At 50.1% G+C, this 17764-nt stretch overlaps 1 non-coding gene across 1 annotated transcript; it reads left to right on the top strand.

The window, feature by feature from the left end:
- Nucleotides 1-14857: 14857 nt before the first annotated feature.
- On the top strand, nt 14858-14964 carry LOC116646201. Its single transcript, XR_004302097.1, has one exon. It is a non-coding gene; the product is annotated as a U6 spliceosomal RNA (small nuclear RNA).
- Nucleotides 14965-17764: the final 2800 nt, after the last annotated feature.

Genomic DNA, 17764 nt, shown 5'->3' with positions numbered 1-17764 from the left:
CCCAAGCGGCACGTGTTCCTGGTTCTATTTTGCCGTGGCCCCTGCAGGCTGGCACAGGCTTCCCAGGGGACAGGGCGCACGGTCAGATGCGCCGGTGCACCTCGCTGGGCAGCCTTGCTCTCCCGCAAGCAAGGGCAACAGACGTGGGCGCACGGCGCGTCCGCCGGCGGCGATCCGATCTGGGGTGCCCAGCCTCGCCCAGAGCCAGCCAAAGGCCTGCCCACGAGCCTTCTGGATCTTCTGGCACCTTAGAGGTTAACCGAGGAACCTCAAGCTGGAAAGAAAACCGCCCCGGTGCTATGCGCGGAGGCTCCAGGCGGTGTCCCCAGCGGCCCGGGCTTCCTCCGCGCGGGGCGACTGCGCCGGCCGGGAGGCGTCCTCCGCTGAAGATGGAATCCGAAAGTGGGCATCGGGCTTTCTAGTTGAGAGGCGGGAGCAGAGACTCAAACCGGCAGCAGCTCAACTCTCCAACTCGAAGGGCTCGCCCGCCCTAAAACCGTCTACACCCCGCGCCACTGGCGAGAGTCAGGGATACGGCGCAGACATGCCCAGCCTCTCTTCCCCGAGCCTGCAGGACCGAAAGGGGACAGAGGACAGGCCCCCCTCTCTCATCTCAGGGGCGGCTTGTGGGGCTGCAAGCCCGTTGGCCTCTCTGTGCTGCCGTTGGGAAGCAGAGCAAACCACTCCGGCGAAGCCCAGCGAACTTGTCCAAACCACACAAAAGTTCAAACCGCGCAAACGTTGGCTGCCCGGGGCTTGGAGCGCAGGGCTGGCTTTATCTGTCCCCCGAGGGCTTCGCCCTGCCTCGCAGTTGATTAGGACTCCTGAAAACCACTGAAAGAGTTTATCTCGCCCACTCAGCCTCAAGCCCCCTGATGGGCTGGAGTGGGGCCTGGATTGTCCTGGCAGCCAACCCCAGCCCAGCTTCCACCCAGCCCCGTAGCCACCAGGGCCACCTGCCTGGCCCCGGCTGCCGCGGACGCTCCCCGTTTTGTGGCAGGAAATAGGATGAGGGAGAGTGAGGGGTTTGGATCTCTGAGGGGGAAAAGCAATCTCTTCACTGAACAGAGTAAGGGGCTCTACAAGACCCCCCTTTACTTTTGTGCCCTTTTCCCTCGTTCCGTCTCCCTCTCCTCCCTCAGGACCCAGCGCCCTTATGCTGGGGTTGCCCCGTCTCCCCGACCTCAGCCTTTGGGCCCCCTGTATTTTGAACTTCTTCCCAAGCAACCCCGAAGAATTTACATTCTGTCAGTTCTTTTCTCTGGAAACTCTTACACTAATGGGGCCAAGGCCATGGCCATGAGAATGTCATTCAGCACAGAAAGGGAGATCCTTCAAACCTGATGGGAGGTGAGGGGACAGTTCTGTAAATACCAAAGGTTGAACTGGGAAGGGGTAAGGAATTAAAGTGGGCTTTCACGCAAACCAGTGGAGTTGATCAGGGAGCCCAGGCGCCTACCTGTAGGGGTGAATCCTGGGGTAGCTTACCTTGTGGGCTCACACCAGAAAGCCCGCCACCTTTCCCAGCTGCCCTTGGGGCCAGTCACTGTTCTAACAGGGGACAGAGAGGCAGGGTACCCCCTGAATACATAGGAGAACGCTTGCAGCCTCCAAAAGCAGGCCATCCATCCAAATTACCAGAATTCTTTCAGGCTGGCTTCTGCCCCAGCCGCTCTAGGTAAAAGAACCCACTGGGAGAATAGAAACTTCCAGTGGCTGGTCACAAGGCTGCCTATCCCATCTAGCCTCCCCTGACAAAAGGGATACCCTTCCCTGAAAAACAGCTAACATACCTAACAGGCTTTTCAGTTTACAAAACGTGTACCCTCCACCAACTCATCTCATTCCCACCACTGCGTGAGCAACGGGGTGTTACCTCTGCGGCAGTTAGGATTCGGTTGCCGGAAACAGAAAACCTCTCCAGCTATTTTAAGCAAGAAGAGATTTAATACAGGAAATTAGATGCTTACCAAATCGCCCGCAGGGCCGAAGGAGCGGGCTCTAGCCTCCCATAACACCACTGAGCTGTGCCACCAAGATTGTTGCCGTTCCTGCCGCCGCAGTCCGGAGGGTGGGGAGGGAGGGCGCCACCCCCAGAGATGATCCCGGGCTCAGGAGGCCACTGTCACTGCCACAGCCTCTCTCAGTACCCGCAACGCCGGTGACCAACAAACACTAGAATGCTGTCCCACCACACACACACACACACACACACCACGCAACACACAGTGTCTCCAGCACCAACGGCCAGAGTAGCAAGCAAGCAGTCTCCGCCCCGCTGCTGCCTTCCTAACCTTACACAAGTGAATCTAATTGGTGATATATTTTTTAAAGGTTTATTTTTTTATTTGGGGGGGAGGGGCAGAGCGAGAGAATCTCAAGCAGATTCTGCATTGAGCGCGGAGCCCGAGGCGGGGCTCCATCTCACGACCCTGAGATCACGACCTGAGCCAAAACCAGGAGTTGGACGCTCAACCGACCGTGCCACCCAGGCGCCCCAGTGACATTTAATTCTTATCCTCAGCTCCAGCTGCAGAGGTGTCTGGGAAGTGCGGTCTTCAGCCTCCCGGTCTCTGCAGGACGTGAAGGCATCACGGGACCAGGCTGGAATGGAGGCTGGGTGTCTACCACCTCATCTCCATTCTGCCGATAGGGAAGTAAGGTTAAGGAACAGGGACAAGGTCTCATGGCCGTTAACCCCCATCTCTGTTACATGGAACCGACGGCCCCCTTCCGTTCGGGGCTTTGGCAGTCCTGGGGCATCTCTCGGCCGGAGAGCCCAGACGACAGCAGAAGCTACCGTGACACCTTTTGTATGCTCAAGGGCTGGACAGTGGGCAGTGAATCGGAGCAGAGGCCCCAAGATAGAGAACAGCTTATCTAAGGTTGACAGGCAGAGGGGACTCAGGATCAAACCAGGGTTCCCGACCACAGGTGCTGTAACATGCTCCTGTCCTTAAACACACACACACACACACACACACACACACTCTTCCATCACCATCTGGAGGATGGGAAGATAAGAGAGAAACTCAGTCTGTCCCTGGAGGCATGCAATTCCCTACATTTTTCCAGGTGAGGTAGGGACATGGCTGGCCTGCGTCCAGTCCCCACAACCATGTTTGAGAAATTCTCCATCCTCCTAGTTGCCTCTCCCCAGAGAAGCTAAAAATGCCAGGGAGTCACTTTCCCAGCTGCTGCTGCGCTTAGCGCTGGCTCCTGACTTAAACTCAACCAATCAGATGCCCCCGTCAAAGACTCGGAAGCAGGAGCCGGTGATGCAGGGAGGCAGGGAGCCCCGAGGTCCATTCTGGTGGAGGGTGGCAGTCACCATGGCGATGACATTCCATTTCTGGGATGGCAGGGATCATATCCACGTCCACAGGTGGCAGCGTAAGCTGAGGCGTCCTGGACTTGGCAGTGGGGTTGTCCCTGGATTGGCTTGACCTTGGCCATGGTCCTGACCGCCACGCAGTCTCCTTTGTTTGGCCTGCTTTCCAAACCCAGTTCTCTAGCCCTCCTGATTATTTTGTGAACTCCCCAAGTTCCTTTTGATAAAGTCCTTTTCTGCTTAAATAAACCAGAATTACTTCCTGTTGCTCAGAGCCAAGAGCCTGGGCTCAGTTGCCAGATTTTGCCTGGCTTCCCTCAGCAAGACCACACAGGACACCACCACCAATGCCTAGATACCTCGTGTATCCCACCCAGTCTGCTCCCTGGGAGCTCCAGCTCCCAAGACCTCGGCATGTTGCCCTTACATCAGGAGAACTGGCCCGGTCCGACGGAGGGTCCCGTATCCATCCCCGGCAGCTGCATGATGACATTCCTGGGTTCCATTTCAGACCCTCTCCTGTCAAAGGCTTACTATTGACCGTGACCTTCCCTTGGGCACAAGTCAGAGGCCTCCCACACACCCCACACACACATACCTCCCCAAGGTCACCGATTCAGCATCCAGAGAACATTTTCTCTTTTTTTCCAGAGGCTTTGCTTTTTGAGAGCCTTTGCTCTGAGATGAGGCAGAACAGCTGTGGGCCCCACTCAGAATCCAAAAATGCAGGCTGGGGCGCAGGGGCTCCTGCGAGAGTACTGGCTGGAGGTGAGAGCCCAGGTTCAAGGCCTCGGCTTTGCCACCGGTTCATGATAGGGCGTTGAACAGATGGCTTACCCCTTTGGGGCCTTAAGAAGAGGGGAGGGGGAAAGTCCAACCATAGGAAAGCAGAGTGATGCTCACTGCCAACACCAGACCGGACCGTGAGCTGGGCAGGACTGAGAGAAGGACGTTCCCTACCTAAGGTTCGGGGTGGAGGGCTCAGAGCAGTGGCGGGATTGACCGGGGCCTCACTCCGTCAGAAGCAGGCGGGAACAGGAAGGGGCTGGGTTCCCACAGTCATCACGGTGGGGCCAGCTCACAGCAGCCTCTGGCTAAATGGCGACAGAGGTCAGGAGAGGGAGCCTATCCCAGGCGACAGCCCAGCCGGTGAGCAGTCTGCTAGTCTGCCAGGATTACGACAACAAGCTGTAAACTTGGGCTTATCTCCGAGATACTGTCTTTGTTCCCATGATCATTGTTTTGCTAGTAGGAGTCCTTCTGAACTGGGTGTGCCCCGAGGCCAGCGGAGCGAGAATGCGGTGCACTGCTTGCCTGGTTGGGACTCTGGAGGAAGCAGGAGAAGCTTTCTGTCGGCAGTGTGGAAGAGAGGCAGACGGGGACCAGCAGAAAAAGAGTGCTTTTCTCCCCTCTGTCCGGTGAACAGGAGAGGTTCAAGATCATTATGCGGTGCTGGCAGCAGGGGTGGGCAGGAGACAAGACAGGAAATCAGGCCATCATCAGACTACGATGGGGGCCCGCAAACACTGGCCTATGGTAGAGCCAGCCCCAGCCATGCCTGGAAGGAGGAGCGTGGATTTTAGAGTCAGACAGCCCTGGGTTCAGATCCCAGCTATGCCATTCAACTGACATGGGATTTTATTTTATTTTATTTTTTAAAAATATTTTATTTATTTATTTGAGAGAGAGAGAGAGAGAGTGAGCACGAGCAGGGGGAGGGGCAGAGGGAGAAGCAGACTCCCCACCGAGCAGGGAGCCCAATGCGGGGCTCAATCCCCGGACCCTGGGATCATGACCCGAGCCAAAGGCAGACGCTCAACCGACTGAGCCACCCAGGCGCCCCTGACGTGGGATTTTAGGCAAGCCTTTTTTGGTAGACTGTTACGTGGGCAGCCCCCGATGAGCCGTGTTTCCAGTATGTGTGCCCTGATGGAGTCCCCTCCCATGTTGGCTCTGGGTTTGGCCATGTGCCTTTCTTGGGCCAACAGGACATTAACAAGCGTGATGGAAAGCAGAGGCTGAGCACCTACCTGCAGGCTGAGGTCTGTCTGTCCTCTTGGGATGCTCTCTCCAGGAATCCAGCTGCCATGCTTGGGGAAGCCCCAGCTAGCCTGGTAAAAAGGTCATGACGCAAAGGACCAGCCAACAGCCAGCACCAAGACCCCAGGCACATGAGAAGCCCTGTTTGACCTTTCAGCCCAGTCTAGCTGTCAACTGATTATATCCACGTGAGAGACCCCAGCCGACACCACCTGGAGTCCAAGAACCACCCAGTTAATCCACAGAATCATGAGAAATTATCCTTCATTCATTATCACGCAGCGTTGTTTGAAGCCACTAAGTAATAAATAACTGAAACAACATTTAACATTCCTGAGCCTCAGCTGCCTCCTCCATAAAATGGGGTGATAATATCTGTTGCCAAAAGTTATGAGGAGTACATTTAAGACACAGTGAGATCATTTGCTGAGCACCTGCTGTAGTTCAGGGACCCTGGTAGACACCTTGTATACGGAATTTGAAGCATCTCATCTGCAGAGTACCTCCGGGCAGTAGGTACTGTTTGGCCCACTTTACTGGCAAGGAGCCTGAACTCAGAGGGGTTCACTAACTTGCCCATCGTGGTGCATCTAAGGTCAGAGCTGGGACCCTACCCCAGGTCCCTCTTCTAACCACGATGGCCCAGCAGGGCCTCCTCCAGGGAAGCGCCAAACCTTCCTGTATTTCAAGAACTCTCTTTGTCAGGTGATTGGAGGAGGGAGGCAGGGCGCATGCTCACCAGGCTGGCCTCAAGCAAGCTCATGTCTCCTTGAGGGCAAGTTAGCATGGCTCCCTTTGGTGGCCAGTCCTGTGCTCTCGGCACTGCTTCTGGGAGCCCTGGGTGACAAGGGATGACAGAGCTCAGAGCAAATCCATTTTCACTTCTAGGAAAGCAGCTAATGGGGGTCAGCAGCTCCACAGTCACAGGCAAAAGGCGGCTTGTTTCTCAAGAGGCAGGAAGCGCCTGGGCCACGGGTGCCCTGCCCCCACCACTGGCGTGCCTCAAGAAGCCTACAAGCCAGCCCATTTGTCCGCCCGTGAGTCCCCTAGACACACACACACACTAAACCATGGGGGAGGGGGTGGCTGTGGGGACCTGGCCCACAATGGGGTGGGGAGTGGGCCAGAGGCTGCTGCTGGCCCAGGCTGACACCCTCCCTACCCTCCCAAGAACTGGTGAGTGACATTGAAGAGGGTGGTGGAGGAATCTCCCCTTGTCCTCACCCAAGCTGAGAACGACCCTTTCAACCCCAGAGGTCCAGGAGCAACCATGTCCTGGGTGGGCTAGGGAACCCCCCCCAGCTGAAAAAAACCCACAACCTCCCCATTTCCTTGATTCCACCCATCTTATTCAGAAAGCCTTTGCCTTCACAGCCTCCCTTTCAGAAGTGCTCACCCATGGCTCGGTCAGTTAAGCATCCGACTCTTGATTGTGGCTCAGGTCATGATCTTAGGGTCTTGAGATCGAACCCGAGTTGGACTCCACGTTGGATGTGGAGCCTGCTTAAGATTCTCTCTCTCCTCTCCCTCTGCCCCTCATCCCTGTCCCCACCCGGCTCGCGTGCAGGAGCACACACACATGCACGTGCACACACACACACACACACACGCACTCAAATAAATAAATAAATAAATAAATTTTTAAAAATGGAAGTGCTCACCCATGATACAATGTGTGGAAAGAGCTGGTCTGAAAGTATATTGCTAGAGTGATCTCAACTTTGCTTAAAAATTACATATATTTGGGGTGCCTGGGTGGCTCAGTCGTTAAGCGTCTGCCTTCGGCTCAGGTCATGATCCCAGGGTCCTGGGATCGAGCCCCGCATCGGGCTCCCTGCTCGGCGGGAAGCCTGCTTCTCCCTCTCCCACTCCCCCTGCTCATGTTCCCTCTCTCGCTGTGTCTCTCTCTGTCAAATAAATAAATCTTTTTAAAAAAAATTACATATATTTAAAAATGTATATATATGAAAATGAGTGGCAAGAACCATCTGAAAATGTTACCAATGATTGTCTCAAGCGAGTAAGATAACATTTTTTTCTTCTTTATGTCTTTCCGCATCTTCGACTTCACTACAAAAGGCATGATTGCTTTTAGCATCAGAAAATAAACTGTTGTTTGTGCTGCTTTTCATGAATGTGAGTGGCCTAGAAAAGTCACACCTTAAAACTCTTCCCATCCGGCACCTTCATTATTGGTTCACGCCTGGATTATTTAGCTGGTGTCTCAGAACATTCTAGTATTCAAGTAGGGGAGTGGGGTGGGGGAGGTAAGGGGGTGGGGGGGAGGGCGGGGAGAGCCGCACCAACTCCTAAGGCAAAGCAGAAGGGGGAGGGGTCAGTGAGCCTGTAGCCTGCACGTCCTAACCATAGAGACCTGAGTCCAACGGCAGTGCAAGGCTGGGCTGGAGAAGTTGCCGGAATGGAGGGCAGGGTGGCCTGGGGCTGGGAGGACAGGAATCCCGGGGCTGGAAGTAGAATTCTGAGGCTCGGTTCATGCATGCCACCTGGGTCACCTTGGACCCCGTCACTTAGAGTAACAGCCCTATCTTGCCGGCTGAGTGAGGATTACAGGGAGGTGAGGGGCTGCATATACAATGCTCAGCCCAGAGCCTGACTCACACCAGGCACTCCCTAAATGCAGCTATGATTATTAGGAATAAATGCACGCCCACCAGCATCCACTCTCTGGGTGAGCTCAGCATCTCAGTCATCCGGTGCCAGAAAAGGAATAAGCTACGCAATACACTCAGCCAGTGATCCCCTGTCCTGTCCCTTGTCGGGTCCTGCTGTTCGTGCGGCCAGAGACATTTTTTTCTACCCCCAGCGTGGTTTTTAGATGTGCTCTGTTCCCGTGCAGCAAGGCTCGCCGCTCATTAGCGCGGGTGGGAACGGTGCGGATGATACCACCAAAGGCCATCAAAGTAGCCCAGATGATTGGGGAATGTTTGTTGTGCTCCCCACCAACTCGGCTTGGAGCAACGCCAGTACCCCCAGCCACAGTGGGAGCCAAGTGGGGCAAGGGAGGGTCTGGGGAAAGCAGCCGCAATTGGGAAAGACAAAGTCCTCTCCCATAGGGGAGTGGGGCTCGAGATGAGTTCCTCCACCCTCCTGCATCTCCAAGCTTGCAGTGCCCAGCGGCTCACGCCCTGCTCTGACTTGCACACCTCATCCCAGGAAGGGCTTTCCAAGTAAGTCATTTACATGTTAGCGTGAATTTCAGTGCTTTCAGTGGCCTCTCGTCCCTTGAAATCCCACTATATACGAAGGTCTTTGGCCTTAACTGAGAAAATGAGGAGTTCTAATTTTGATGTTTTAACCATCCTGGGCCCAGCCACCCACATCCCCAAGGTCAGGACCTCCTCTTCTCTGAGTCCAGTAATGTGTGTATTTGCCTTTATTTCTCTCATTAAGGAGACCTGAATAAAAGCACGAAAGGCTTCTCTCTGTATCCTTAAGAGAAGGATTTAGAGAGTAAAAAAAAAAAGTGTTATACTGGTTAAAAGGTAAAAAAGAGAACTCAGAAGTCATAAGGGAAAAGACAGACAGGTGTGACAAGACAAACCTCCTTTGCAGTGGAATACAGCAACGACCTGAGATTGCAAACCGGTGTCCCCCAGATCCACCCCAGCTCCAACATGCGTTGTTTCTTTTAGTGCTTACAATTTTTTGAATGAATTGCCCGCACTTTAAAATCTGTTTTGGGACACCTGGGTGGCTCAGTCGTTAAACGTCTGCCTTTGGCTCAGGTCATGATCCCAGGGTCCTGGGATCGAGTCCCGCGTCGGGCTCCTTGCTTAGGGGGGAGCCTGCTTCTCCCTCTGCCTGCCGCTCCCCCTGCTTGTGTTCCCTCTCTCTCTCTCTGACAAATAAACAAATGAAATCTTTAAAAAATAATTTAAAAATATCGGAAGCTTTCCCATAAAAATCTATATTTCCAGCATCTTCTGAGGAATCAGAAGATCTGGCACCCTGGTTCCCACCAGGCAACGCTTAGCCGGAGCCCAGCAGAGGGGGGCGCACTTCCCGGGCCGCCGCAGCCTCGCTTAGGTGCACAGCAGACCTCGCCCCAGCAGGCCCCTGAGATGTGCCGTAAATGCAGGGAAAAGACAAAAGATGCTCTTGGAGAACAGGTTTGCAACACATCCAACAAAAAGTTAATATCCATTATATACAAATAAGAACCAGACAAAGAGTTCAAGAGGGGGAAATGGAGCAAAGTATAAACCGCTAATTCATAGAAAAAAGAATGCAAGTGGAAAATAAACCTGAAAGATACGCAATCCACTGGTGGTTAGGACAATGCAAAGGAAAACGAGAAGATACTTTTTTTCAAGAGCCATCAAGTTGGCAAAAAATCAAACCACTTCCTAGCATCACCGTTGGTGAGGATGTGGGGGAAGAATGTGGGTGTGATGTTGGTGTGCATGTAAAGGGTGCAACATTTTTGGAGGGCGATTTGCAGTTCCAGTTATTATTTTAAATACATACACCTTTAAAGAAATATAGGGAAACCTTTTATGGAAATAGAGCACGCATATAGAAAAAGCCACAGATCATAAGTGTGTGGCTCAGACATGGAACACGTCCATGTAATATTTTGCCTAGATCAAGGAAGAGAGAATTATCAGTGCCCAGAAGCCCCGTGCTCTCTCCTACTCAGTAAATTCCCCAGGTAACCACTATCCTGACTGCTAGCAGGATCTTCCTGTTGTTGAACATTCCATGAATGGAATTATATAGTATATATTCTTTTGTGTCTGGCTCCTTTCACCAAGTATTATATTTTTAAGCTTCACCTATATTGCCCCGTGAAGCAGAACATTCATTTTGGTTGCTGTATAGAATTCCATGGCACGACCAGACCATGCTTGATTGTTCTGTTGTACTGCTGAAGAATATTTGGGTGGTTTCCAGTTTGGAGCTATTGTAAATAGTACTGTTATGAACATTCTTGTATGTGACTTTGGATGCACCTAGAAACACATTGCTGTCTGGTATCTCCCTCTTGACAACACTTTCCATCTGGAATCTATCTTACAGAAACCCCAGAGAGAATAAGCTTGAATGTCCAAGGGTGTTTATTGTAACACTAAAAAATGGTGGGGTCAAGGGGCGCCTGGGTGGCTCAGTCGTGAAGCGTCCAACTCTTGGTTTCGGCTCAGGTCATGATCTCAGGGTCGTGGGATCGAGCTCTGAGTCAGGCTCCACGCTCAATGAAGAGTCTGCTTGAGAATCTCTCCCTCGCCCTCTGCCCCTCCCCCACTCTCTCCCTCTCCTTCTCTCCCTCTCTCTCTCTCTCAAATAAATGAATAGGGGCACCTGGGTGTGGCTCAGTCGGTTAAGCATCTGCCTTCCGCTCAGGTCATGATCCTGGGGTCCCGGGATCGAGTCCCGCTTCGGGCTCCCTGCTCCGCAGGAAGCCTGCTCTCCCTCTTCCACTCTCCCTGCTTGTGCTCTCTCTCTTTCTCTCTCTCAAAATAAATAAATAAAATCTTTAAAAAAAATAAATGAATAAATAAAATCTTTTAAAAAATAGTGGGGACAACCTCTGTGTTTACTAATAATGATATGGTTAAAAAAATATTATCTAGGGACACCTGGGTGGCTCAGTCGGTTAACTGTCTAACTCTTGATCTCAGCTCAGGTCTTGATCTTGGGGTTGTAAGTTCAAGGCCTGCATTACGCTCCACACTGGGTGTGGAGCCTACTTAAATATATATATATATGTATATATAATCTAATGCTTAATCCTGACTTGGAATAGTATGCAGCCGGTAAAAAAGGAGAATGAGATACGTGGATTCTGATATGTAAGGTTGCCCACATACAGTCAAGTGAAAAAAAAAAAGCATCCTGCAAAAATATAGATATATAGATATTAAAATATAGAGAGATAGATATTGTGTGATACCACTTTTTAAACAAACAAAAGGTAAAACAGAGCTTTGTATGTGGAGATTTGTGGACATTAAATGTCTAAAAAGACGTTTCATATATGAGCTAGGGAAGGGAGTACAATGGGGTAGGGAGGATGAGATTTGATATATACTCTACATATCTCAAATGTACCTACTTTTCTCCATCTTCATTGCCACTGTCCTATACTAAGCCACCATGACCTTTGGTATTGAAAACACAACAGTCCTTTTTTTTTTTCCCTGAAGATTTATTTATTTATTTATTTGAAGATTTTTATTTTTATTTTTTTTATTTTTATTTTTTTAAATATTTTATTTATTTATTTGACAGAGAGAGACATAGCGAGAGAGGGAACACAAGCAGGGGGAGTGGGAGAGGGAGAAGCAGGCTTCCCGCGGAGCAGGGAGCCCGATGCGGGGCTCGATCCCAGGACCCTGGGGTCATGAACTGAGCCGAAGGCAGACGCTTAACGACTGAGCCACCCAGGCGCCCCTGAAGATTTTTATTTATTTGACAGAGAGAGAGACAGCGAGAGAGCAAACACAAGCAGGGGGAGAGGGAGAGGGAAAAGCAGGCTTCCCGCCAAAAGGGGAGCCCGACTCGGGGCTCGATCCCAGGACCCTGAGATCATGACCTGAGCCGAAGGCAGACGCTTAACCGACTGAGCCACCCAGGCGCCCCTCACACAACGGTCCTCTTACCAGTTCACCTGTCAAGTCATCTCTGCCACCGTGAGGAAGGTGGGGACTCAGGAGACCACCCGTGGAAGTGTTGGCCTCAAGAGTACGCTACTGTGGCAGCAATCCAGGCGTCAGGAGGCCACGGTAAGACTGTGCATGGCACTGCCCACGATATTGCCTATCAAGTGAAAAAAGCATCTTGCGAAAAGGTAGGCAGAGTATAGTCTGATTTTTTGAAATAATTTTTTTTTAGAGAGGGAGAATGGGGGGAGGAGCAGAGGGAGAGGGAGGAGAGAATCTTAAGTGGGCTCCACGCCCAGCACGGCGTCTGACATGGGGCTCGATCTCACGACCCTGAGATCATGACCTGAGCTGAAATCAAGAGTCGGACACCTAACCGACTGAACCACCCAGGCGCCCCTTAAAATAAAAATTTTAAAGTTAAACCAATGCTTGACGAGTGAACATATATAGGTGCATTAAAATCTTTGGAAACCATGGCTAGCACACTCTCTCGTTATCCACAAAGCAGGTTACAGGCAGGTGGTCCCCTAAGAAGAGCTCCACCACGGCGTCCTAGTGACCAGCTACACGTCCACGCCGGCGGGGCTTGAACCGCAGCTGATCTGGGTCCTGGCAGAACACGGAAAGATGGAGGTCTGTGGAGAACGGCTCTGGTGGCCGTCTTCCATTCGCCTCCCGTCCCACAGCCTGGGGGGCTTAAACAGCAGAAATGTGATACCTCCCAGTTCCAGAGCTAGATGCCCCAGGTCAAGGGGCCAGCCAGGTTGGTTCCTTCCAAGGGCTGTGAGGGGGCATCTGTTCCAGGCCTCCCTCCTTGGTTTGTAGATGGCCGTCTTCCTCCTGTGGTGTGTTCATGTCGTCTTCCCTCTGTGTGTGGTGGTGGTGTCCTAATCTCCTCTTCTTACAAGGACACCGGTCAGATCAGATGAGGGCCCACCCATAAGATTGTTCCATGTAATCTGCTTTTTACAGGCTCTGCGTCCAAATATAGTCACATTCTGAGGGACTGGAGGTTAGGGCCCCAACATACAAATTGCGGAAGGGGGGGTACCTAATTCAGCCAGAACTCCTCCTTTTCTCCCCTGGGAGGCTTGCAGGAGAAATTCCTGGGTTCTGATGAGGTATGAGACCTTCCTACGCCCTGCCACAGGACAGGGCCACGGACCACAAAAACCGCCTCGCTGTGTACTGCCGGCCTGGAATGAGACCGTGCAGGCCCATTTATTTCAGTGGCATCCTTTCTGGTGTGGGACGACACCCCAGGGAGCCGGCACTTTCGGCTGATCCTCCTTTCACTGTTTTTATAAGTAAGAAGTGTCCAAATCTAAAAGTGGTTCACTGCATGTTTACCAGCCAAATAAGCCCAGCCTTGGCCTTGGCTTTCCTGGAAAGTCTTCATGTGTGCCCGACAACAGACACTGGAATGTGTTGAGAAAACAGAAACACAAATCTTGCTAACAGAGGTGGGAGAAAGGGGACATGAGGGATGGCTCCCAATTCTGTGCTCCTCTCCTCCCCCGCATCCAGCACCCAGCCTTTAGGTCCTCTGAATTTTAACTTGTTTGATGTTTACAAAATAGGGGCGCCCGGCTGGCTCAAGTCAGAGGAGCACGTGAACTTGATCTCAGGGTTGTGTGTTTGAGCCCCACATTGGGTATAGAGATTCCTAAAAAATAAATAAACTTGGGGCGCCTGGGTGGCTCAGTCGTTAAGCGTCTGCCTTCGGCTCAGGTCAGGATCCCAGGATCCTGGGATCGAGTCCCCCATCGGGCTCCCTGCTGGGCAGGAAGCCTGCTTCTCCCTCTCCTACTCCCCCTGCTTGTGTTCCCTCTCTCGCTTTCTCTGTCAAATAAATAAAATCTTTAAAAATAAATAAATAAATAAACTTAAAAAAACATTAAGATAAAATAAATGAATTAACGGAAGATAAAACACAATTCTATGTGTCTACCAGTGGGCATTTAAATATTTAGAAAAACTTTTTACCTATGAAGTGATAATACTAATAATCCTTGAGGAAGGAGGATGAGGTACATGGAAGGGATTTCAACATTTTATACATATATTAGACAACAGGCTCCAGAGAGCCAGTGAACTGCCAAAGGTGGGCAGGCTGGGCCTTTTGATGCCCAAAGCTGAGTCCACCCCCAGTGAGCATCCCATGCAGGAATCATGACTCTCCCCTGCTTCCCCACCAAATAAGTTTAGATAAAGAAATCAAAACCACAACGAGAGACCACTTCACATCCATTAGGATGACCATTATTAAAAAGAAATAAGCAAACCAACAGAAAATACAAAGTGTTGACAAGGATGGGGAGAAATCGGAACCCTGGCACCCCGCTGGTGGGAACATGAAATGGGGCAGCCATGCTGGAGAACAGCAAGTCAGTCACGAAAGGACAAATACTGCACGACCCCCTTAGATGAGGTCCCTAGAGCAATCGCGTTAAGAGAGATGGAAAGTGGGATGGCAGTTGCCAGGGGCAGGGGCACTGGGGAGAATGGGAAGTTAATATCTAAGGGGTACAGAGTTTCTGTTTGGGAAGATGAAAAAGTTCTGGAGATGGATGGTGGTGATGTACTTAATACCACTGTACTGTACGCATAAAAACACTTAAGATGGGGCGCCCGGGTGGTGTAGTCAGTCAGGCGTCTGACTCTTGATTTCAGCTCAGGTCATGATCTCAGGGTCGTGAGATTGAGCCCCACGTCGGGCTCCAAGCTCAGTGGGGAGCCTGCTTGAGATTCTCCCTCTCTCACTGCCCCTCCCCCTTAAAATAAATAAGTAAATTGTTTTAAAAAATGCTTATGATGGTCAACTTTATGTTATGAGTATTTTACTATATTAAAAAGCAGTATAGTGCTCACTTCAGCAGCGCATATGGTAACATCAGTCCGATACAGAGAAGATCAGTGTGGCCCATGCACAACGATGACATGCAAATTCAGGAAGCGGTCTGTGCTTTTTTTTTTTAATGCAGAAAAGATATGAAGACTGGAATAAAAATGTCTTAGTATCCTACAACCTATCTCGCCACAAAAAAAGTATAAAAAAAATGATCTCTTCTAAAGTAAACTTTATACTACACACACACACACACACACACACAGAGAGAGAGAGAGAGAGAGAGAGAGAGAGTTTAGCTAAAGATTTGAGAGGCTTTGCTGCCTGGAGCTAGAACTTAATAAAGACACCAGCTCCCTGGCGCCAGTTGCTCACCTGTTTAGAGAGGGAATGAGCTCGTCCACTTTCGAGCTAATTGCCAGACGCCCCGTGTGGGCACAGTCTCCCACCAGAGAAATGGACACACTGTGCGCACGTCATTTCCCTTTTCTCTCTTCTCTGTGCACAGCCTGTGAGAGAGGCACAGGGTCAAAAGCTGAGACACACGGAGCCTTCCTGAATCCTCTCTCTATCCTCTCTGTCTCGCCCTGCCCCTGTCCCAGTGCACTTCCTCTGTAGAACCTTCTCGAACTCTTCCTGCGCCATAGCGGCAGCAGCAGTTACTCGTTCCATGTTGTGTCTTTTGGCCCGTCTGACTTACTGCTTAATTATTAGCTGACTTTGTATGGCTGTGTGTGTCTTATCTCCTCAGCTAGACTAGAAGTTCCTCGAAGGTAGACACTGACTCTGCCCCTTTTGGATCTCTTTAGTGCTTGCATCAATGTCTAGGGTATAGTAAGCGGCAGGAACATCCAGACAATGGAACACCATTCCGCGCTAAGAAGAAATGAGCTATCAAGCCATGAAAAGACATGGAGGAACCTTAAATGCATGTTACTAAGTGAAAGAAGCCAATCTGAAAAGGCTACAAACTGTGAGTCCAACTACATGACCGTTCTGGAAAAGACAAAACTCTGGAGACAGGAAAAAGATCGGTGGTTGCCAGGGGTTCAGGGGGCCCCAGAGAGAGAGGGAGGGACAAATAAATGGGACACAGAGGATGTTTAGGGCAGTGAAACTACTCTGTGTGACACTATAATGGTGGATATATGACTTTATACACGTATCAAAACCCAGAGTAAAACACAGAGCGTGAACCCTAATGGAAACTATGGAGATTGATTAATAATAACATACCAATATTGAACCAGTCTTCTAATGGGGGGAAACTGGGGTATATGGGAACTCAGTGCTGTCTGTCCAATTTTCCCATAAACCACATCCACATCCTTCCTCGGTGATGAGGGAGCTGGAAAGGTTTATCCAGGCCTGACATTTTTTTTAATTGAGGTATAATTGACATATAACATTATATTAGTTTCAGGTGCTCAACATAAGGATTCGATCTTTGTATACACTGTGAAATGCTCACCGCAAAAAGTCTAGCTTCCCCCCCGCCACCATATAAAGTTACATAATACGCAATCCGATGTTGTTGACCATAGTTGCCATGCTGTATGTTACAACCCCATGACTTATTTATTTTATGGCTGGAAGTTTGTACCTCTTGACCCCCTTCTCCCATTTCACCCACCCCAAGCCCCCTCGCCTCCCGCAACCACCAATCTGTTCTCCGCATCTGTGAGTTTTGTTTGGTCATTTGTTTTGTTTTTTAGATTCCACATATAAGTGAAATCATATGGCATTTGTCTTTCTCTGTCTGACTTATTTCACTTGGCATCCTACCCTCTGGGTCTGTGTTGTCGCAAATGGCAAGATCTCATTCTTTTTTATGACTGAGCTGTATTTCATTGTATATATACATACCATATCTTTTTTATCCATTCATCCGTCAATGAATTGGTTGTGTCCATATCTTGGCTATTGTAAATAATGAACATAAGGGTGCATATATCTTTTCAAATTAGTGTTTTCGTTTTCTTTGGATAAATACCTAGCAGTGGAATTACCGGATTGTTCTAGTCTTAGTTTTTTTTTTTTTTTAAGATTTTATTTATTTATTTGACAGAGAAAGAGACACAGCGAGAGAGGGAATACAAGCAGGGGGAGTGGGAGAGGGAGAAGCAGACCTCCCGCTGAGCAGGGAGCCCGATGCGGGGCTCGATCCCAGGACCCCGGGATCATGACCTGAGCCGAAGGCAGACGTTTAACGACTGAGCCACCCAGGCGCCCCTAGTTTTAGTTTTTTGAGGAACCTCCATACTGTTTTCCACAGTGGCTGCACCAATTTGCATTCCCACCAAGAGTGCGTGAAAGTTCCTTTTTCTGCACGTCCTTGCCAATACTTGTTATTTCTTGTCTTTTTGATACTAGACGTTCTGACAGGTGTGAAATGATATCTCATTGTGGTTTTGATTTGCATTTCCCAATGATGAGCGATGTTGAGCACTTGTTCATATGTGTGTTGGCCATTTGTATGTCTTCTTTGGAAAAATATCTATTCAGGTCCTCTGCCCATTTTTTAATTGGACTGTTGGGTTTTTGCTCTTGAGTTGTATGAGTTCTTTGTATATTTTGGATATTAATACCTTATTGGATATATGATTTACGAATATTTTCTCCCATTCCATAGGTTGCCTTTTTCTTTGATGGTGCGGAAGCTTTTCAGTTTGATGTAGTCCCACTGTGTTGCCCTTGGCACTGGAGTCAGATCCAGAAAATATCGCTGAGAGCGATGTCAAGGAGTTTACCGCCCATGTATTCTTTCAGGAATTTTATGGTTTCCAATCTTATTTTCAAATCCTTAGTCCATTTTTTGAGTTGACTTTTGTGTATGGTGTAATATAGCGGTCCAGTCTCATTCTTTTGCGTGTGGCTGTCCAGTTTTCCCAACACTATTTATTGAAGAGACTGTCCGTTCCC

Source organism: Phoca vitulina, unplaced genomic scaffold, assembly GCF_004348235.1.
Source record: "Phoca vitulina isolate PV1807 unplaced genomic scaffold, GSC_HSeal_1.0 scaffold35, whole genome shotgun sequence".
Taxonomy (NCBI): domain Eukaryota; kingdom Metazoa; phylum Chordata; class Mammalia; order Carnivora; family Phocidae; genus Phoca; species Phoca vitulina.
This window is presented reverse-complemented; position numbering and strand designations above follow the sequence as displayed.